This window comes from Hyla sarda, chromosome 8 (genome assembly GCF_029499605.1).
Source record: "Hyla sarda isolate aHylSar1 chromosome 8, aHylSar1.hap1, whole genome shotgun sequence".
NCBI lineage: Eukaryota > Metazoa > Chordata > Amphibia > Anura > Hylidae > Hyla > Hyla sarda.
In genome coordinates, this window is record NC_079196.1 from 1,811,465 (window position 1) to 1,833,897 (window position 22,433).

A 22,433-nucleotide genomic window follows, 5' to 3' on the forward strand; every position below is an offset into this window, starting at 1 on the left:
GCCTACGTGGGATGTGGGGGGTCAGTTTATGGTGCGGGTGAATGGGGACAAGATAGGTGTGGTATGGACCCCCGTTCTTGGGATAGGTGTGGGATGGACCCCCATTCTCAGGATAAGTTTAGGATGGACCCCCATTCTCAGGATAAGTTTAGGATGGACCCCCATTCTCAGGATAAGTTTAGGATGGACCCCCATTCTCAGGATATGTTTAGGATGGACCCCCATTCTCAGGATAAGTTTAGGATGGACCCCCATTCTCAGGATAAGTTTAGGATGGACCCCCATTCTCAGGATAAGTTTAGGATGGACCCCCATTCTCAGGATAAGTTTAGGATGGACCCCCATTCTCAGGATAAGTTTAGGATGGATCCCCATTCTCAGGATAAGTTTAGGATGGACCCCCATTCTCAGGATAAGTTTAGGATGGACCCCCATTCTCAGGATAAGTTTAGGATGCCCCCCCATTCTCAGGATAAGTTTAGGATGGACCCCCCATCCTCAGGATAAGTTTAGGATGGACCCCCCATTCTCAGGATAAGTTTAGGATGGCCCCCCCATTCTCAGGATAAGTTTAGGATGGACCCCCATTCTCAGGATAAGTTTAGGATGGACCCCCATTCTCAGGATAAGTTTAGGATGGACCCCCCATTCTCAGGATAAGTTTAGGATGGCCCCCCCATTCTCAGGATAAGTTTAGGATGGACCCCCCATTCTCAGGATAAGTTTAGGATGGACCCCCATTCTCAGGATAAGTTTAGGATGGACCCCCATTTTCCATGGTCCCAGATCTAAGTTGGTTAGGAATCACTGACATATAGTAAAAACGTCCCTGAGTTATTGTTCTGAAACTTTCTAATATACTTTTAATCTCATGGACTCTGCCTTCTACTAGTGAATGTGTTATCCAGACTGACCTATCACAGCAGAGGGTTTGTTACAATTATATCTAGTGTAGACAATCCTATGAGAGGTGACACATTATTAGCAGCGATCTCTCTGTCCTGACTGTGATACAACGTGTCAGGTAAATGTATTGGTCTGAATCCAGGCTCACAGTGTATTCTCTAGGCTGCATACAATTGTATCAAACCCTCAGCTGTGAGAGATAATATAGGTTTCAGCCTCAGGAGTTAATCATGAATTCTCTCTTAGGCTAAGTTTTCACTTGTATTTTTTATATATTTTTTTTTTTTGGGGGGGGGGGGGGGATGCAGAGAAAAACGCCAAATCTGTTGCATGGCCAAAGAGATCACAAAATTCTTTTTCCTCTTGGAGTTTTTCAGTTTAGCATTTTTTTTAATCCTTTTGCAATTTTTTCACTCTTTTTTAGCTCCTTGCCGGTTTTGCAAAGTCGCAGCATGTTGAGCCTATGGTGTTTTTTCCCCTGAAATCGTGGCGTTTTTCTCCCATAGAAGTCTATGGGAGTGAAAAAAAACACGAAGACAAACGCCATGTGGGTTTTAACTTTGGCTGTTTTTATTCTTTTTTTGGACTTTAGCGATCCAAAAAAGTGATGGAGATACCTTTTTTTAAGAAAATTTCGTAGGGTACCATTAAAAAAAAAAAAAAGAAACAGTAGTGATGGAAAAAATTGTATCTAACTAAATTTCTCTTTTATAACTCAATGTTTATTAATTTTTAAAACAGGGATCCATTTATGTGGGCGGGCGGGGACCTAAAAATGTAGCCGTCAATGATAAAAATGTAGTGTGTGTGTGTTTTTCACTTTTTTTCTTAATTTTGTTATTTTTTTTAAGTAGTACTACTACTCTCAGCATGGAACACACTGTTCCATGATGGGAGTAGTAGTACCTGCACTAATTGACAGATCGCCCCGGGGCTGTTGCGATCCTCCTGTATAATATATAGATGCTGGTGGCCGCTCTTCTATGGTCCCTTGCACTGCCGAATATATACACCTATTCATATTTCCCGCAGAGAGCTGTGATTGGCTGCCTCCATCCGGCCAATCACCACTGTGGGCGGAAAATATGAATGAGTGATGTTCTATTCAGATCACTGGCCAGAGTACAGAGCAGAGATGTGAGCACTGTATAAAGCCGCTCCGCATCTCTGCTATATTATGGACAATCACATCAGGTGTCAGGAGTGACACCTGGGGCGATATGTCTATTAGTACAGGTACTACTACTCACATCATGGAACTGTCTGTTCTATGCTGGGAGTAGTAGTATTACAAAAAAAAAATAGAGGAAAAATAAGTGAACCACACATACACACTTTATTAAAAATTAATAAAAATGTCATTATAAAAAATATAAATTTTGTTAAATACATTTTTTTTTTCATCACTACTGCATCTTTTTTTTTTTTTTTTTTTGGTACCCAACTAATTTTGGGTACCAAAAAAAAAAAAAAAAGCCAAAGGGGCAAAGAATGCAATTTCCACTGAAATGCAAGAAAACGCCAGAAGAAATGCAAAGAAAAACATTCCAAACATAGGAAAATACTGTGGCGTTTTTTTTCTGACGTTTTTTTCTTGCGTTTTTTTGGGCCACTAAACTTAGCCTTAGGCCTCCTATTCATTTGAATGGGACCGTTCACAATAATCCGGGGTCTCAGTTTGGATGCCGGAGGATTGTACTTGCCGGACCGGCAAAGACAGGGGAACCCACAAACAAACAATAGATGTTGGATCATTGTACAGGGTGCGCCATTTCTATGGATACACCGTAATAACATGGGAACGGTTGGTGATAACTTCCTGTTTGTGGCACATTAATATATGTGAGGGGGGAAACTTTTCAAGATGGGTGTTGACCATGGCGGCCATTTTGAAGTTGGCCATTTTTAATCCAACTTTTGTTACTTCAATAGGAAGAGGGTCATGTAACACATCAAACTTATTGGGAACGTCACAAGAAAAACAATGATGTGCTTGGTTTTAACGTAACTTTATTATTTCATGAGTTATTTACAAGTTTCTCTTTGTTTACAGCCATTGACATGTTGTTGAGATTAACACGTGAGGAGCAGGTAGAAATTGTGTTGATGTCTGGTGAACGCAGTAACTGGGTCATTGCAGCAGATTTCAATGCAAGACACCCTACGAGACCACCCATCTCCCATGCTAGTTAGCAAACTGCTTATTAAGTTTCATGAAACTGGTTCAGTGTTGGATTTGCCAAAATGTGGACGCATGAAATCTGTCACTAATGAAGAAACATCAGTGGCTGTCCTCGCTTCATCCAGCAAGAGCCCACAGCGTAGCACTCACCGCATGTCACTGGAGAGAGGCATTAGTCGGACATTCCTTCGGCGGATATTAGCTACTCACAAATGGCACCTTACAAATTCCAGCTACTGCAGCATCTCAACGAGGATGACCCAGATCGGCCCTGAATTGGCAGAATGGGCAAAACAAAAATGTGACCAGGCCCCTCAGGTTACGCAGAAGATTTTGTTCAGTGATGAGGAAACTTTTATGTGAATGGTGAAGTTACCAAACAAAACCAGCGCTATTGGTCTGACACTAACCCACATTGGATAGATCCCTCCAAGACTGTGGGAACACAAACATTGATGGTATGGTGCGTCATATGGGGTACAAAGATAGTGGGGCCATTCTTCATCAATGGAAACCTCAAGGCCACTGGATATGTGACATTGCTCCATGATGATGATGTTTCCCTCTTTATGCACTGAAGCTGCACGTTCCCTGAGTTTTTCCAGCAAGATGGCGACCACCACATTATGATGTGTCAGGTCCGAGCATTCCTAGATGAACAGTTTCCTGGAAAGTGGATTGGTCGTCGTGGGCCAGTTGAATGGCCCCCAAGGTCTCCCAATCTGACCCCCTTAGACTTTTATCTTTGGGGTCATCTGAAGGTAATTGTCTATGCTGTGAAGATACGAGATGTGCAGCACCTGAAACTACGGATTCTGGAGGCCTGTGCTAGCATTTCTCCTGCGGTGTATATAGTAGTATATAGCAGTGTATACGGATATTGGAAGCCTGTGCTAGCATTTCTCCTGCGGTGTATATAGTAGTATATAGCAGTGTATACAGATACTGGAAGCCTGTGCTGGCATTTCTCCTGCGGTGTATATAGTAGTATATAGCAGTGTATACGGATACTGGAAGCCTGTGCTAGCATTTCTCCTGCGGTGTATATAGTAGTGTATAGCAGTGTATACTGGAAGCCTGTGCTAGCATTTCTCCTGCGGTGTATATATTAGTATATAGCAGTGTATACAGATATTGGAAGCCTGTGCTGGCATTTCTCCTGCGGTGTATATAGTAGTATATAGCAGTGTATACGGATATTGGAAGCCTGTGCTAGCATTTCTCCTGCGGTGTATATAGTAGTATATAGCAGTGTATACAGATACTGGAAGCCTGTGCTGGCATTTCTCCTGCGGTGTATATAGTAGTATATAGCAGTGTATACGGATACTGGAAGCCTGTGCTAGCATTTCTCCTGCGGTGTATATAGTAGTGTATAGCAGTGTATACTGGAAGCCTGTGCTAGCATTTCTCCTGCGGTGTATATAGTAGTATATAGCAGTGTATACTGGAAGCCTGTGCTAGCCTTTCTCCTGCGGTGTATATAGTAGTATATAGAGAAGAGGGTGGCATTGACAATCCAACACAATGGGCAGCACATTGAACACATTTTATAAGTGGTCAGAAACTATTAAATAACTCATGAAAGAAAAAAGTTACAGTAAAACCAAACACATCATTGTTTTTCTTGTGAAATTCCCAATAAGTTTGATGTGTCACATGACCCTCTTCCTATTGAAAAAACTAAAGTGGGATTCAAAATGGCCGACTTCAAAATGGCCGCCATGGTCACCACCCATCTTGAAAAGTTTCCCCCCTCACAAATACTAATGTGCCACAAACAGGAAGTTATCACCGACCATTCCCATTTTATTACGATGTATCCATAGAAATGGCGCACCCTGTACTCACCGGACCGGCACAGAGGAATGCACAAGCAAATAATAGACGCCGGATGATTGTACTCGCTGGAGCGGTACAGACAGGGGAACACACAAGCAAACAATAGACGCCAGATTATTGTACTCGCCCGACCGGCACAGACAGTGGAACACACAAGCAAACAATAGACGCCGGATGATTGTACTCGCTGGAGCGGCACAGACAGGGGAACACACAAGCAAACAATAGACGCCGGATGATTGTACTCGCCCGACCGGCACAGACAGTGGAACACACAAGCAAACAATAGACGCCGGATGATTGTACTCGCTGGAGCGGCACAGACAGGGGAACACACAAGCAAACAATAGACGCCAGATGATTGTACTCGCCGGAGCGGCACAGACAGGAGAACGCACAAGCAAACAATAGATGCCGGATGATTGTACTCGCCCGACCGGCACAGACAGGGGAACACACAAGCAAACAATAGACGCCGGATGATTTTACTCGCCGGAGCGGCACAGACAGGGGAACACACAAGCAAACAATAGACGCCAGATGATTGTACTCGCCGGAGCGGCACAGACAGGAGAACGCACAAGCAAACAATAGATGCCGGATGATTGTACTCGCCCGACCGGCACAGACAGGGGAACACACAAGCAAACAATAGACGCCGGATGATTTTACTCGCCGGAGCGGCACAGACAGGGGAACACACAAGCAAATAATAGACGCCGGATGATTGTACTCGCCGGAGCGGCACAGAGAGGGGAACACACAAGCAAACAATAGACACCGGATGATTGTACTCGCCCGACCGGCACAGACAGGGGAACGCACAAGCAAACAATAGACGCCGGATGATTGTACTCGCCGGAGCGGCACAGACAGGGGAACACACAAGCAAACAATAGACGCCGGATGATTGTACTCGCCGGAGCGGCACAGAGAGGGGAACACACAAGCAAACAATAGACACCGGATGATTGTACTTGCCCGACCGGCACAGACAGTGGAACACACAAGTAAACAATAGACGCCGGATGATTGTACTCGCCGGAGCGGCACAGACAGGGGAACACACAAGCAAACAATAGACGCCGGATGATTGTACTCGCCGGAGCGGCACAGACAGGGGAACACACAAGCAAACAATAGACGCCGGATGATTGTACTCGCCGGAGCGGCACAGACAGGGGAACACACAAGCCAACAATAGACGCCGGATGATTGTACTCGCCCGACCGGCACAAACAAACAATAGACGCAGATCACAATAATAGATGCCGGATGATACACAACTGATGCCAACTGATACACTTCTGGCATCAGTTGTGGCAATTTTTGCCCAGTTTCGCCAGAGCCGGACACCGCATATATATATATATATATATATATATATATATATATATAACTCTAGCCTTACAAATAACAAGCTGAGATTGTAAAAATGATGAGAAATTGACATATAAAGTATATGACGGACTCTTTATTGTACAATAATTATCACATAAAAGAGATAACTGCTTTAGAGACATTCACACACAGGATCTGCTGCAGATGTCAACTAAGTGATTGAACGTAGCATAAAATCTGCACGGATCCTGTGTGTGAATGAGACTTTAAGAAGTTCTTTTCCTCTGCAGACATCGTGGACTCTAGAGAAGTGATCTGTGCTGCGAAGCCGCCGGACGCGGTTACATGATCCTCGCTCTCGGCTTTCGCTCTTTAATCCTCTCGGTTGCATCATCAGAACTTGACAAGAACATTTCTAAGAATCATTGGATGGACAGTTCTACAACGTCCCCCTTCACTGATATGATGAGGGGTCCGGGGTCTGACGCTATAAACATGTTGTATATATAGAGACACAGTGATGGCAGAAGGGCAGGGGAATCCGACGTCAGCTTTGTGGTCTTTTTCCTGCTTCAGTGAGAACGTTTTCTACATTAATCTCCCTTCATTTTTGATTATCTACTAAAATTTGCGCCACAATGGGGGGGGGGGGGGGGGGGCATTTATCAACGGCTTTAGTCAATTTTTTTCTTCTAATTTTGTCGCTAAATTGTTGAATTGTTGCAGTTGCGCCTGCACAATTTTCCATGTGACTTTTTGTTCTGACTGCGAGAAAAGCTAATTTTTTTCCCACTTTTTGTTTTAGTAGAAAAATGATTGGTGGTCAGAAATTTATGAAGTGCGACAATCGCTAAAAAGTCGCAGGGCATGAAAAAAACTACTAAATTTACTCCAGCTCAGACATGGAGCAGACAAAACCAATACCAAAGTAAAAAAAAACTGCTTAAGTGAAAGAAATTGATCAGCAGACTGAAACCAGGTGATAAATACGTCGCACATAAGAAAAAGAATTGTAAGAAAAAAATAACTAAAAAAAGGAACACATAAGCAAACATTGATAAATAGTGTTGCTCGCGAATATTCGCAATTCGAATATTATTCGCGAATATCGCATATTCGCGAATTCGCGAATTTCGCGAATATAGCGCTATATATTCGTAATTACGAATATTCGTTTTTTTTTTTTTTTTTTTTTTTTTTGTTTTTTTTTTTTTTTTTTTCTTCACAGTGATCACCCCTCTCTGCTTCCAGCTTGTGTGGTGTAAAGAAGGCTGTAATACTACTGTGTGAGACTGGCGTGCGAAAATTCGAATATGCGAACATTAGCATATGCTAATTTTCGCATACGCGAATTTTAGCGCGCACTAATTTTGTATATGCGAATTTTAACATGTTAATTTTCGCATACGCGAATCTTCGCGTATGCGAAAATAAAACGAGAATATAACGAATATGCGAATATTCGCGAATATATGACGAATATTCGTCCATATATTCGCGAATATTCGCGAATTCGAATATGGCCTATGCCGCTCAACACTATTGATAAATCCCCCCCCCCCCCCATGTAACTTCAACCTGCTGACGTGAAGGTACATCTAATGCTATCCTTGGGGTCCGTCCATCTTTGCAGGTGGTGGCGGTCAGAAGTCCTGCAGAACAGCTTCATTCTCCTCTTAGTCAGCAGGATCCGGGGCTTAGGATGAGGGTAAGCAGATCCCGCATTGGTCATTTTTCCATCTTTCAGCGCGGAGACTTAAAGACCTTAAATATTTATCAGCAGGTCTTAAGTCACGCTGCAGCTGTGTTTTGTAAGAGGAACTGCGGGACTTTAAGTGGAGCATTAAACTGTCGCTATTAATACTCAGACAAGTGGAAAGCAGCTGTTTGATGAAAGACTCAAAAGGTGGAGCCGGCGCGGGACGGTTGTGTCTTATTTATTTTTATGTAATGTTGGAGATAACATTGCGCTGGACGTGCAGGTTCAGGGAGGTTCTAGACTTATTGTGATGAGACACAGGGGGGCAGCAAGGATCCAATACCCCCTCCTCCCATGACTCCAGTGACTCCAGGGACGTCTTCTCTGGGTTGTTTTCTTTCCTATTATTTCTTCTTCATCCAGCCCAGACCGCCAGGACTCTTTCTCCAGACACAACTTGTCTCTGCAAACCTGCAGCACATCATCTTATACTCCGCAGATTAAGATGATACTTTTCCCCACTCATAATGCCCCACATTAGTGGCCCCACATTACACAGCCCCCATATAGCAGCTAGTCCTCTGTGTGTCTCCCCACAGTACACAGCCCTCATATAGCAGTTAGTCCTCTGTGTGTCTCCCCATATAGCAGTTAGTCCTCTGTGTGTCTCCCCATATAGCAGTTAGTCCTCTGTGTGTCTCCCCATATAGCAGTTAGTCCTCTGTGTGTCTCCCCATATAGCAGTTAGTCCTCTGTGTGTCTCCCCATATAGCAGTTAGTCCTCTGTGTGTCTCCCCATATAGCAGTTAGTCCTCTGTGTGTCTCCCCATATAGCAGTTAGTCCTCTGTGTGTCTCCCCATATAGCAGTTAGTCCTCTGTGTGTCTCCCCATATAGCAGTTAGTCCTCTGTGTGTCTCCCCATATAGCAGTTAGTCCTCTGTGTGTCTCCCCATATAGCAGTTAGTCCTCTGTGTGTCTCCCCATATAGCAGTTAGTCCTCTGTGTGTCTCCCCACAGTACACAGCCCTCATATAGCAGTTAGTCCTCTGTGTGTCTCCCCATATAGAAGTTAGTCCTCTGTGTGTCTCCCCATATAGCAGTTAGTCCTCTGTGTGTCTCCCCATATAGCAGTTAGTCTTCTGTGTGTCTCCCCATATAGCAGTTAGTCCTCTGTGTGTCTCCCCATATAGCAGTTAGTTCCTCTGTGTGTCTCCCCATATAGCAGTTAGTCCTCTGTGTGTCTCCCCATATAGCAGTTAGTTCTTTGTGTGTCTCCCCATATAGCAGTTAGTCCTCTGTGTGTCTCCCCATATAGCAGTTAGTCCTCTGTGTGTCTCCCCATATAGCAGTTAGTCCTCTGTGTGTCTCCCCATATAGCAGTTAGTCCTCTGTGTGTCTCCCCATATAGCAGTTAGTCCTCTGTGTGTCTCCCCATATAGCAGTTAGTCCTCTGTGTGTCTCCCCATACAGCAGTTAGTCCTCTGTGTGTCTCCCCATATAGCAGTTAGTCCTCTGCTTGTCTCCCCATATAGAAGTTAGTCCTCTGTGTGTCTCCCCATATAGCAGTTAGTCCTCTGTGTGTCTCCCCATATAGCAGTTAGTCCTCTGTTTGTCTCCCCATATAGCAGTTAGTCCTCTGTGTGTCTCCCCATACAACAGTTAGTCCTCTGTGTGTCTCCCAACATAGCAGTTAGTCCTCTGTATGTCTCCCCATATAGCAGTTAGTCCTCTGCTTGTCTCCCCATATAGCAGTTAGTCTTCTGTGTGTCTCCCCATATAGCAGTTAGTCCTCTGCTTGTCTCCCCATATAGCAGTTAGTCTTCTGTGTGTCTCCCCATATAGCAGTTAGTCCTCTGTGTGTCTCCCCATATAGCAGTTAGTCCTCTATGTGTCTCCCCATATAGCAGTTAGTCTTCTGTGTGTCTCCCCATATAGCAGTTAGTCCTCTGTGTGTCTCCCCATATAGCAGTTAGTCTTCTGTGTGTCTCCCCATATAGCAGGTAATCCTCTGTGTGTCTCCCCATATAGCAGTTAGTTCTTTGTGTGTCTCCCCATATAGCAGTTAGTCCTCTGTGTGTCTCCCCATATAGTAATTAGTCCTCTGTGTGTCTCCCCATATAGCAGTTAGTCCTCTGTGTGTCTCCCCAAATAGCAGTTAGTCCTCTGTGTGTCTCCCCATATAGCAGTTAGCCCTCTGTGTGTCTCCCCATATAGTAGTTAGTCCTCTCTGTGTCTCCCCATATAGCAGTCAGTTCTTTGTGTGTCTCCCCATATAGCAGTTAGTTCTTTGTGTGTCTCCCCATATAGCAGTTAGTTCTCTGTGTGTCTCCCCATATAGCAGTTAGTCCTCTGTGTGTCTCCCCATATAGCAGTTAGTCCTCTGTGTGTCTCCCCATATAGCAGTTAGTCCTCTGTGTGTCTCCCCATATAGCAGTTAGTCCTCTGTGTGTCTCCCCATATAGCAGTTAGTCCTCTGTGTGTCTCCCCATGAAGCAGTTAGTCCTCTGTGTGTCTCCCCATATAGCAGTTAGTCCTCTGTGTGTCTCCCCATATAGCAGTTAGTCCTCTGTGTGTCTACCCATATAGCAGTTAGTCCTCTGTGTGTCTCCCCATATAGCAGTTAGTCCTCTGTGTGTCTCCCCATATAGCAGTTAGTCCTCTGCTTGTCTCCCCATATAGAAGTTAGTCCTCTGTGTGTCTCCCCATATAGCAGTTAGTCCTCTGTGTGTCTCCCCATATAGCAGTAAGTCCTCTGTTTGTCTCCCCATATAGCAGTTAGTCCTCTGTGTGTCTCCCCATACAACAGTTAGTCCTCTGTGTTTCTCCCAACATAGCAGTTAGTCCTCTGTATGTCTCCCCATATAGCAGTTAGTCCTCTGCTTGTCTCCCCATATAGCAGTTAGTCTTCTGTGTGTCTCCCCATATAGCAGTTAGTCCTCTGCTTGTCTCCCCATATAGCAGTTAGTCTTCTGTGTGTCTCCCCATATAGCAGTTAGTCCTCTGTGTGTCTCCCCATATAGCAGTTAGTCCTCTGTGTGTCTCCCCATATAGCAGTTAGTCCTCTGTGTGTCTCCCCATATAGCAGTTAGTCCTCTGTGTGTCTCCCCATATAGCAGTTAGTCTTCTGTGTGTCTCCCCATATAGCAGGTAATCCTCTGTGTGTCTCCCCATATAGCAGTTAGTTCTTTGTGTGTCTCCCCATATAGCAGTTAGTCCTCTGTGTGTCTCCCCATATAGTAATTAGTCCTCTGTGTGTCTCCCCATATAGCAGTTAGTCCTCTGTGTGTCTCCCCAAATAGCAGTTAGTCCTCTGTGTGTCTCCCCATATAGCAGTTAGCCCTCTGTGTGTCTCCCCATATAGTAGTTAGTCCTCTCTGTGTCTCCCCATATAGCAGTTAGTCCTCTGTGTGTCTCCCCATATAGCAGTTAGTCCTCTATGTGTCTCCCCATATAGCAGTTAGTTCTTTGTGTTTCTCCCCATATAGCAGTTAGTCCTCTGTGTGTCTCCCCATATAGCAGTTAGTTATTTGTGTGTCTCCCCATATAGCAGTTAGTCCTCTGTGTGTCTCCCCATATAGCAGTTAGTTCTTTGTGTGTCTCCCCATATAGCAGTTAGTCCTCTGCTTGTCTCCCCATATAGCAGTTAGTCCTCTGTGTGTCTCCCCATATAGCAGTTAGTCTTCTGTGTGTCTCCCCATATAGCAGTTAGTCTTCTGTGTGTCTCCCCATATAGCAGTTAGTTCTTTGTGTGTCTCCCCATATAGCAGTTAGTCCTCTGCTTGTCTCCCCATATAGCAGTTAGTCTTCTGTGTGTCTCCCCATATAGCAGTTAGTCATCTGTGCGTCTCCCCATATAGCAGTTAGTCCTCTGTGTGTCTCCCCATATAGCAGTTAGTCCTCTGCTTGTCTCCCCATATAGCAGTTAGTCCTCTGTGTGTCTCCCCATATAGCAGTTAGTCCTCTGTGTGTCTCCCCATATAGCAGTTAGTCCTCTGTTTGTCTCCCCATATAGCAGTTAGTCCTCTGTGTGTCTCCCCATACAACAGTTAGCCCTCTGTGTGTCTCCAAACATAGCAGTTAGTCCTCTGTACATCTCCCCATATAGCAGTTAGTCCTCTGCTTGTCTCCCCATATAGCAGTTAGTCTTCTGTGTGTCTCCCCATATAGAAGTTAGTCCTCTGTGTGTCTCCCCATATAGCAGTTAGTCCTCTGTGTGTCTCCCCACATAGCAGCTAGTCCTCTGTATGTCTCCCCATATAGCAGTTAGTCCTCTGCTTGTCTCCCCATATAGCGGTTAGTCTTCTGTGTGTCTCCCCATATAGCAGTTAGTCCTCTGTGTGTCTCCCCATATAGCAGTTAGTCCTCTGTGTGTCTCCCCATATAGCAGTTAGTCCTCTGTGTGTCTCCCCATATAGCAGTTAGTCCTCTGTGTGTCTCCCCATATAGCAGTTAGTTCTTTGTGTTTCTCCCCATATAGCAGTTAGTCCTCTGTGTGTCTCCCCATATAGCAGTTAGTTCTTTGTGTGTCTCCCCATATAGCAGTTAGTCCTCTGTGTGTCTCCCCATATAGCAGTTAGTTCTTTGTGTGTCTCCCCATATAGCAGTTAGTCCTCTGCTTGTCTCCCCATATAGCAGTTAGTCCTCTGTGTGTCTCCCCATATAGCAGTTAGTCTTCTGTGTGTCTCCCCATATAGCAGTTAGTCTTCTGTGTGTCTCCCCATATAGCAGTTAGTTCTTTGTGTGTCTCCCCATATAGCAGTTAGTCCTCTGCTTGTCTCCCCATATAGCAGTTAGTCTTCTGTGTGTCGCCCATATAGCAGTTAGTCATCTGTGCGTCTCCCCATATAGCAGTTAGTCCTCTGTGTGTCTCCCCATATAGCAGTTAGTCCTCTGCTTGTCTCCCCATATAGCAGTTAGTCCTCTGTGTGTCTCCCCATATAGCAGTTAGTCCTCTGTGTGTCTCCCCATATAGCAGTTAGTCCTCTGTTTGTCTCCCCATATAGCAGTTAGTCCTCTGTGTGTCTCCCCATACAACAGTTAGTCCTCTGTGTGTCTCCCAACATAGCAGTTAGTCCTCTGTGTGTCTCCTATATAGCAGTTAGTCCTCTGTGTGTCTCCCCATATAGCAGTTAGTCCTTTGCTTGTCTCCCCATATAGCAGTTAGTCTTCTGTGTGTCTCCCCATATAGCAGTTAGTCCTCTGCTTGTCTCCCCATATAGCAGTTAGTCTTCTGTGTGTCTCCCCATATAGAAGTTAGTCCTGTGTGTGTCTCCCCATATAGCAGTTAGTCCTCTGTGTGTCTCCCCACATAGCAGCTAGTCCTCTGTATGTCTCCCCATATAGCAGTTAGTCCTCTGTTTGTCTCCCCATATAGCGGTTAGTCTTCTGTGTTTCTCCCCATATAGCAGTTAGTCCTCTGTGTGTCTCCCCATATAGCAGTTAGTCCTCTGTGTGTCTCCCCTTACAGCAGTTAGTCCTCTGTGTGTCTCCCCACATAGCAGTTAGTCCTCTGTATGTCTCCCCATATAGCAGTTAGTCCTCTGCTTGTCTCCCCATATAGCAGTTAGTCCTCTGTGTGTCTCCCCACATAGCAGTTAGTTCTCTGTGTGTCTCCCCACATAGCAGTTAGTTCTCTGTGTGTCTCCCCATATAGCAGTTAGTCCTCTGTGTGTCTCCCCACATAGCAGTTAGTCCTCTGTGTGTCTCCCCACATAGCAGTTAGTTCTCTGTGTGTCTCCCCACATAGCAGTTAGTTCTCTGTGTGTCTCCCCACATAGCAGTTAGTCCTCTGTGTGTCTTCCTATATAGCAGTTAGTCCTCTGTGTGTCTCCCATATAGCAGTTAGTCCTCTGTGTGTCTCCCCATATAGCAGTTAGTCCTCTGTGTGTCTCCCCATATAGCAGTTAGTCCTCTGTGTGTCTCCCCATATAGCAGTTAGTCCTCTGTGTGTCTCCCCATATAGCAGTTAGTCCTCTGTGTGTCTCCCCATATAGCAGTTAGTCCTCTGTGTGTCTCCCCATATAGCAGTTAGTCCTTTGTATGTCTCCCCATATAGCAGTTAGTCCTCTGTGTTTCTCCACATATAGAGTAATTAGTCCTCTGTGTGTCTCCCCATATAGCAGTTAGTCCTCTGTGTGTCTCCCCATATAGCAGTTAGTCCTCTGTGTGTCTCCCCATATAGCAGTTAGTCCTCTTTGTGTCTCCCCATATAGCACTTAGTTCTTTGTGTGTCTCCCCATATAGCAGTTAGTCCTCTGCTTGTCTCCCCATATAGCAGTTAGTCCTCTGTGTGTCTCCCCATGTAGCAGTTAGTCCTCTGTGTGTCTCCCCATATAATAATTCGTTTTCTGTGTGTCTCCCCATATAGCAGTTAGTCCTCTGTGTGTCTCCCCTTATAGGAATTAGTCCTCTGTGTGTCTCCCCATATAGCAGTTAGTCCTCTGTGTGTCTCCCCATATAGCAGTTAGTCATCTGTGTGTCTCCCCATATAGCAGTTAGTCTTCTGTGTGTCTCCCCATCTAGCAGTTAGTCCTCTGTGTGTCTCTCCATATAGCAGTTAGTCCTCTGTGTGTCTCCCCATATAGCAGTTAGTCCTCTGTGTGTCTCCCCATATAGCAGTTAGTCCTCTGTGTGTCTCCCCATATAGCAGTTAGTCCTCTGTGTGTCTCCCCTTACAGCAGTTAGTCCTCTGTGTGTCTCCCCACATAGCAGTTAGTCCTCTGTATGTCTCCCCATATAGCAGTTAGTCCTCTGCTTGTCTCCCCATATAGCAGTTAGTCCTCTGTGTGTCTCCCCACAGAGCAGTTAGTTCTCTGTGTGTCTCCCCATATAGCAGTTAGTCCTCTGTGTGTCTTCCTATATAGCAGTTAGTCCTCTGTGTGTCTCCCATATAGCAGTTAGTCCTCTGTGTGTCTCCCCATATAGCAGTTAGTCCTCTGTGTGTCTCCCCATATAGCAGTTAGTCCTCTGTGTGTCTCCCCATATAGCAGTTAGTCCTCTGTGTGTCTCCCCATATAGCAGTTAGTCCTCTGTGTGTCTCCCCATATAGCAGTTAGTCCTCTGTGTGTCTCCCCATATAGCAGTTAGTCCTCTGTGTGTCCCCCCATATAGCAGTTAGTCCTCTGTATGTCTCCCCATATAGCAGTTAGTCCTCTGTGTTTCTCCACATATAGAGTAATTAGTCCTCTGTGTGTCTCCCCATATAGCAGTTAGTCCTCTGTGTGTCTCCCCATATAGCAGTTAGTCCTCTGTGTGTCTCCCATATAGCAGTTAGTCCTCTTTGTGTCTCCCCATATAGCACTTAGTTCTTTGTGTGTCTCCCCATATAGCAGTTAGTCCTCTGCTTGTCTCCCCATATAGCAGTTAGTCCTCTGTGTGTCTCCCCATGTAGCAGTTACTCCTCTGTGTGTCTCCCCATATAATAATTAGTTCTCTGTGTGTCTCCCCATATAGCAGTTAGTCCTCTGTGTGTCTCCCCTTATAGGAATTAGTCCTCTGTGTGTCTCCCCATATAGCAGTTAGTCTTCTGTGTGTCTCCCCATCTAGCAGTTAGTCCTCTGTGTGTCTCTCCATATAGCAGTTAGTCCTCTGTGTGTCTCCCCATATAGCAGTTAGTCCTCTGTGTGTCTCTCCATATAGCAGTTAGTCCTCTGTGTGTCTCCCCATATAGCAGTTAGTCCTCTGTGTGTCTCCCCATATAGCAGTTAGTCCTCTGTGTGTCTCCCCATATAGCAGTTAGTCCTCTGTGTGTCTCCCCATATAGCAGTTAGTCCTCTGTGTGTCTCCTCATATAGCAGTTAGTCCTCTGTGTGTCTCCCCATATAGCAGTTAGTCCTCTGTGTGTCTCCCCATATAGCAGTTAGTCCTCTATGTGTCTCCCCATATAGCAGTTAGTCTTCTGTGTGTCTCCCCATATAGCAGTTAGTCCTCTGTGTGTCTCCCCATATAGCAGTTAGTCCTCTGTGTGTCTCCCCATATAGCAGTTAGTCCTCTGTGTGTCTCCCCATATAGCAGTTAGTCCTCTGTGTGTCTCCCCATATAGCAGTTAGTCCTCTGTGTGTCTCCTCATATAGCAGTTAGTCCTCTGTGTGTCTCCCCATATAGCAGTTAGTCCTCTGTGTGTCTCCCCATATAGCAGTTAGTCCTCTATGTGTCTCCCCATATAGCAGTTAGTCTTCTGTGTGTCTCCCCATATAGCAGTTAGTCCTCTGTGTGTCTCCCCATATAGCAGTTAGTCTTCTGTGTGTCTCCCCATATAGCAGTTAATCCTCTGTGTGTCTCCCCATATAGCAGTTAGTTCTTTGTGTGTCTCCCCATATAGCAGTTAGTCCTCTGTGTGTCTCCCCATATAGTAATTAGTCCTCTGTGTGTCTCCCCATATAGCAGTTAGTCCTCTGTGTGTCTCCCCATATAGCAGTTAGTCCTCTGTGTGTCTCCCCATATAGCAGTTAGCCCTCTGTGTGTCTCCCCATATAGTAGTTAGTCCTCTGTGTGTCTCCCCATATAGCAGTCAGTTCTTTGTGTGTCTCCCCATATAGCAGTTAGTCCTCTGTGTATCTCCCCATATAGCAGTTAGTTCTTTGTTTTTCTCCCCATATAGCAGTTAGTCCTCTGTGTGTCTCCCCATATAGCAGTTAGTTCTTTGTGTGTCTCCCCATATAGCAGTTAGTCCTCTGTGTGTCTCCCCATATAGCAGTTAGTTCTTTGAGTGTCTCCCCATATAGCAGTTAGTCCTCTGTGTGTCTCCCCATATAGCAGTTAGTCCTCTGCTTGTCTCCCCATATAGCAGTTAGTCTTCTGTTTGTCTCCCCATATAGCAGTTAGTCCTCTGTGTGTCTCCCCATGTAGCAGTTACTCCTCTGTGTGTCTCCCCATATAATAATTAGTTCTCTGTGTGTCTCCCCATATAGCAGTTAGTCCTCTGTGTGTCTCCCCTTATAGGAATTAGTCCTCTGTGTGTCTCCCCATACAGCAGTTAGTCCTCTGTGTGTCTCCCCATATAGCAGTTAGTCATATGTGTGTCTCCCCATATAGCAGTTAGTCTTCTGTGTGTCTCCCCATCTAGCAGTTAGTCCTCTGTGTGTCTCTCCATATAGCAGTTAGTCCTCTGTGTGTCTCCCCATATAGCAGTTAGTCCTCTGTGTGTCTCTCCATATAGCAGTTAGTCCTCTGTGTGTCTCCCCATATAGCAGTTAGTCCTCTGTGTGTCTCCCCATATAGCAGTTAGTCCTCTGTGTGTCTCCCCATATAGCAGTTAGTCCTCTGTGTGTCTCCCCATATAGCAGTTAGTCCTCTGTGTGTCTCCTCATATAGCAGTTAGTCCTCTGTGTGTCTCCCCATATAGCAGTTAGTCCTCTATGTGTCTCCTCATATAGCAGTTAGTCCTCTGTGTGTCTCCCCATATAGCAGTTAGTCCTCTGCTTGTCTCCCCATATAGCAGTTAGTCTTCTGTGTGTCTCCCCATATAGCAGTTAGTCCTCTGCTTGTCTCCCCATATAGCAGTTAGACTTCTGTGAGTCTCCCCATATAGCAGTTAGTCCTCTGTGTGTCTCCCCATATAGCAGTTAGTCCTCTATGTGTCTCCCCATATAGCAGTTAGTCTTCTGTGTGTCTCCCCATATAGCAGTTAGTCCTCTGTGTGTCTCCCCATATAGCAGTTAGTCTTCTGTGTGTCTCCCCATATAGCAGGTAATCCTCTGTGTGTCTCCCCATATAGCAGTTAGTTCTTTGTGTGTCTCCCCATATAGCAGTTAGTCCTCTGTGTGTCTCCCCATATAGTAATTAGTCCTCTGTGTGTCTCCCCATATAGCAGTTAGTCCTCTGTGTGTCTCCCCAAATAGCAGTTAGTCCTCTGTGTGTCTCCCCATATAGCAGTTAGCCCTCTGTGTGTCTCCCCATATAGTAGTTAGTCCTCTCTGTGTCTCCCCATATAGCAGTTAGTTCTTTGTGTGTCTCCCCATATAGCAGTTAGTCCTCTGTGTGTCTCCCCATATAGCAGTTAGTCCTCTGTGTGTCTCCTCATATAGCAATTAGTCCTCTGTGTGTCTCCCCATATAGCAGTTAGTCCTCTGTGTGTCTCCCCATATAGCAGTTAGTCCTCTATGTGTCTCCCCATATAGCAGTTAGTCTTCTGTGTGTCTCCCCATATAGCAGTTAGTCTTCTGTGTGTCTCCCCATATAGCAGTTAGTCCTCTGTGTGTCTCCCCATATAGCAGTTAGTCCTCTGTGTGTCTACCCATATAGCAGTTAGTCCTCTGTGTGTCTCCCCATATAGCAGTTAGTCCTCTGTGTGTCTCCCCATATAGCAGTTAGTCCTCTGCTTGTCTCCCCATATAGCAGTTAGTCCTCTGTGTGTCTCCCCATATAGCAGTTAGTCCTCTGTGTGTCTCCCCATATAGCGGTTAGTCCTCTGTTTGTCTCCCCATATAGCAGTTAGTCCTCTGTGTGTCTCCCCATACAACAGTTAGTCCTCTGTGTGTCTCCCAACATAGCAGTTAGTCCTCTGTATGTCTCCCGATATAGCAGTTAGTCCTCTGCTTGTCTCCCCATATAGCAGTTAGTCTTCTGTGTGTCTCCCCATATAGCAGTTAGTCCTCTGCTTGTCTCCCCATATAGCAGTTAGTCCTCTGCTTGTCTCCCCATATACCAGTTAGTCCTCTGTGTTTCTCCACATATAGAGTAATTAGTCCTCTGTGTGTCTCCCCATATAGCAGTTAGTCCTCTGTGTGTCTCCCCATATAGCAGTTAGTCCTCTGTGTGTCTCCCATATAGCAGTTAGTCCTCTTTGTGTCTCCCCATATAGCACTTAGTTCTTTGTGTGTCTCCCCATATAGCAGTTAGTCCTCTGCTTGTCTCCCCATATAGCAGTTAGTCCTCTGTGTGTCTCCCCATGTAGCAGTTACTCCTCTGTGTGTCTCCCCATATAATAATTAGTTCTCTGTGTGTCTCCCCATATAGCAGTTAGTCCTCTGTGTGTCTCCCCATGTAGCAGTTACTCCTCTGTGTGTCTCCCCATATAATAATTAGTTCTCTGTGTGTCTCCCCATATAGCAGTTAGTCCTCTGTGTGTCTCCCCTTATAGGAATTAGTCCTCTGTGTGTCTCCCCATATAGCAGTTAGTCCTCTGTGTGTCTCCCCATATAGCAGTTAGTCATCTGTGTGTCTCCCCATATAGCAGTTAGTCTTCTGTGTGTCTCCCCATCTAGCAGTTAGTCCTCTGTGTGTCTCTCCATATAGCAGTTAGTCCTCTGTGTGTCTCCCCATATAGCAGTTAGTCCTCTGTGTGTCTCTCCATATAGCAGTTAGTCCTCTGTGTGTCTCCCCTTATAGGAATTAGTCCTCTGTGTGTCTCCCCATATAGCAGTTAGTCCTCTGTGTGTCTCCCCATATAGCAGTTAGTCATCTGTGTGTCTCCCCATATAGCAGTTAGTCTTCTGTGTGTCTCCCCATCTAGCAGTTAGTCCTCTGTGTGTCTCTCCATATAGCAGTTAGTCCTCTGTGTGTCTCCCCATATAGCAGTTAGTCCTCTGTGTGTCTCTCCATATAGCAGTTAGTCCTCTGTGTGTCTCCCCATATAGCAGTTAGTCCTCTGTGTGTCTCCCCATATAGCAGTTAGTCCTCTGTGTGTCTCCCCATATAGCAGTTAGTCCTCTGTGTGTCTCCCCATATAGCAGTTAGTCCTCTGTGTGTCTCCTCATATAGCAGTTAGTCCTCTGTGTGTCTCCCCATATAGCAGTTAGTCCTCTGTGTGTCTCCCCATATAGCAGTTAGTCCTCTATGTGTCTCCCCATATAGCAGTTAGTCTTCTGTGTGTCTCCCCATATAGCAGTTAGTCCTCTGTGTGTCTCCCCATATAGCAGTTAGTCTTCTGTGTGTCTCCCCATATAGCAGTTAATCCTCTGTGTGTCTCCCCATATAGCAGTTAGTTCTTTGTGTGTCTCCCCATATAGCAGTTAGTCCTCTGTGTGTCTCCCCATATAGTAATTAGTCCTCTGTGTGTCTCCCCATATAGCAGTTAGTCCTCTGTGTGTCTCCCCATATAGCAGTTAGTCCTCTGTGTGTCTCCCCATATAGCAGTTAGCCCTCTGTGTGTCTCCCCATATAGTAGTTAGTCCTCTGTGTGTCTCCCCATATAGCAGTCAGTTCTTTGTGTGTCTCCCCATATAGCAGTTAGTCCTCTGTGTGTCTCCGCATATAGCAGTTAGTTCTTTGTTTTTCTCCCCATATAGCAGTTAGTCCTCTGTGTGTCTTCTTATATAGCAGTTAGTTCTTTGTGTGTCTCCCCATATAGCAGTTAGTCCTCTGTGTGTCTCCCCATATAGCAGTTAGTTCTTTGTGTGTCTCCCCATATAGCAGTTAGTCCTCTGTGTGTCTCCCCATATAGCAGTTAGTCCTCTGCTTGTCTCCCCATATAGCAGTTAGTCTTCTGTGTGTCTCCCCATATAGCAGTTAGTCCTCTGTGTGTCTCCCCATATAGCAGTTAGTCCTCTGTGTGTCTACCCATATAGCAGTTAGTCCTCTGTGTGTCTCCCCATATAGCAGTTAGTCCTCTGTGTGTCTCCCCATATAGCAGTTAGTCCTCTGTATGTCTCCCCATATAGCAGTTAGTCCTCTGCTTGTCTCCCCATATAGCAGTTAGTCTTCTGTGTGTCTCCCCATATAGCAGTTAGTCCTCTGCTTGTCTCCCCATATAGCAGTTAGACTTCTGTGTGTCTCCCCATATAGCAGTTAGTCCTCTGTGTGTCTCCCCATATAGCAGTTAGTCCTCTATGTGTCTCCCCATATAGCAGTTAGTCTTCTGTGTGTCTCCCCATATAGCAGTTAGTCCTCTGTGTGTCTCCCCATATAGCAGTTAGTCTTCTGTGTGTCTCCCCATATAGCAGGTAATCCTCTGTGTGTCTCCCCATATAGCAGTTAGTTCTTTGTGTGTCTCCCCATATAGCAGTTAGTCCTCTGTGTGTCTCCCCATATAGTAATTAGTCCTCTGTGTGTCTCCCCATATAGCAGTTAGTCCTCTGTGTGTCTCCCCAAATAGCAGTTAGTCCTCTGTGTGTCTCCCCATATAGCAGTTAGCCCTCTGTGTGTCTCCCCATATAGTAGTTAGTCCTCTCTGTGTCTCCCCATATAGCAGTTAGTTCTTTGTGTGTCTCCCCATATAGCAGTTAGTCCTCTGTGTGTCTCCCCATATAGCAGTTAGTCCTCTGTGTGTCTCCTCATATAGCAGTTAGTCCTCTGTGTGTCTCCCCATATAGCAGTTAGTCCTCTGTGTGTCTCCCCATATAGCAGTTAGTCCTCTATGTGTCTCCCCATATAGCAGTTAGTCTTCTGTGTGTCTCCCCATATAGCAGTTAGTCCTCTGTGTGTCTCCCCATATAGCAGTTAGTCTTCTGTGTGTCTCCCCATATAGCAGTTAGTCCTCTGTGTGTCTCCCCATATAGCAGTTAGTTCTTTGTGTGTCTCCCCATATAGCAGTTAGTCCTCTGTGTGTCTCCCCATATAGCAGTTAGTCCTCTGCTTGTCTCCCCATATAGCAGTTAGTCTTCTGTGTGTCTCCCCATATAGCAGTTAGTCCTCTGTGTGTCTCCCCATATAGCAGTTAGTCCTCTGTGTGTCTACCCATATAGCAGTTAGTCCTCTGTGTGTCTCCCCATATAGCAGTTAGTCCTCTGTGTGTCTCCCCATATAGCAGTTAGTCCTCTGCTTGTCTCCCCATATAGCAGTTAGTCCTCTGTGTGTCTCCCCATATAGCAGTTAGTCCTCTGTGTGTCTCCCCATATAGCGGTTAGTCCTCTGTTTGTCTCCCCATATAGCAGTTAGTCCTCTGTGTGTCTCCCCATACAACAGTTAGTTCTCTGTGTGTCTCCCAACATAGCAGTTAGTCCTCTGTATGTCTCCCGATATAGCAGTTAGTCCTCTGCTTGTCTCCCCATATAGCAGTTAGTCTTCTGTGTGTCTCCCCATATAGCAGTTAGTCCTCTGCTTGTCTCCCCATATAGCAGTTAGTCCTCTGTATGTCTCCCCATATAGCAGTTAGTCCTCTGTGTTTCTCCACATATAGAGTAATTAGTCCTCTGTGTGTCTCCCCATATAGCAGTTAGTCCTCTGTGTGTCTCCCCATATAGCAGTTAGTCCTCTGTGTGTCTCCCATATAGCAGTTAGTCCTCTTTGTGTCTCCCCATATAGCACTTAGTTCTTTGTGTGTCTCCCCATATAGCAGTTAGTCCTCTGCTTGTCTCCCCATATAGCAGTTAGTCCTCTGTGTGTCTCCCCTTATAGGAATTAGTCCTCTGTGTGTCTCCCCATATAGCAGTTAGTCCTCTGTGTGTCTCCCCATATAGCAGTTAGTCCTCTGTGTGTCTCCCCATATAGCAGTTAGTCATCTGTGTGTCTCCCCATATAGCAGTTAGTCTTCTGTGTGTCTCCCCATCTAGCAGTTAGTCCTCTGTGTGTCTCTCCATATAGCA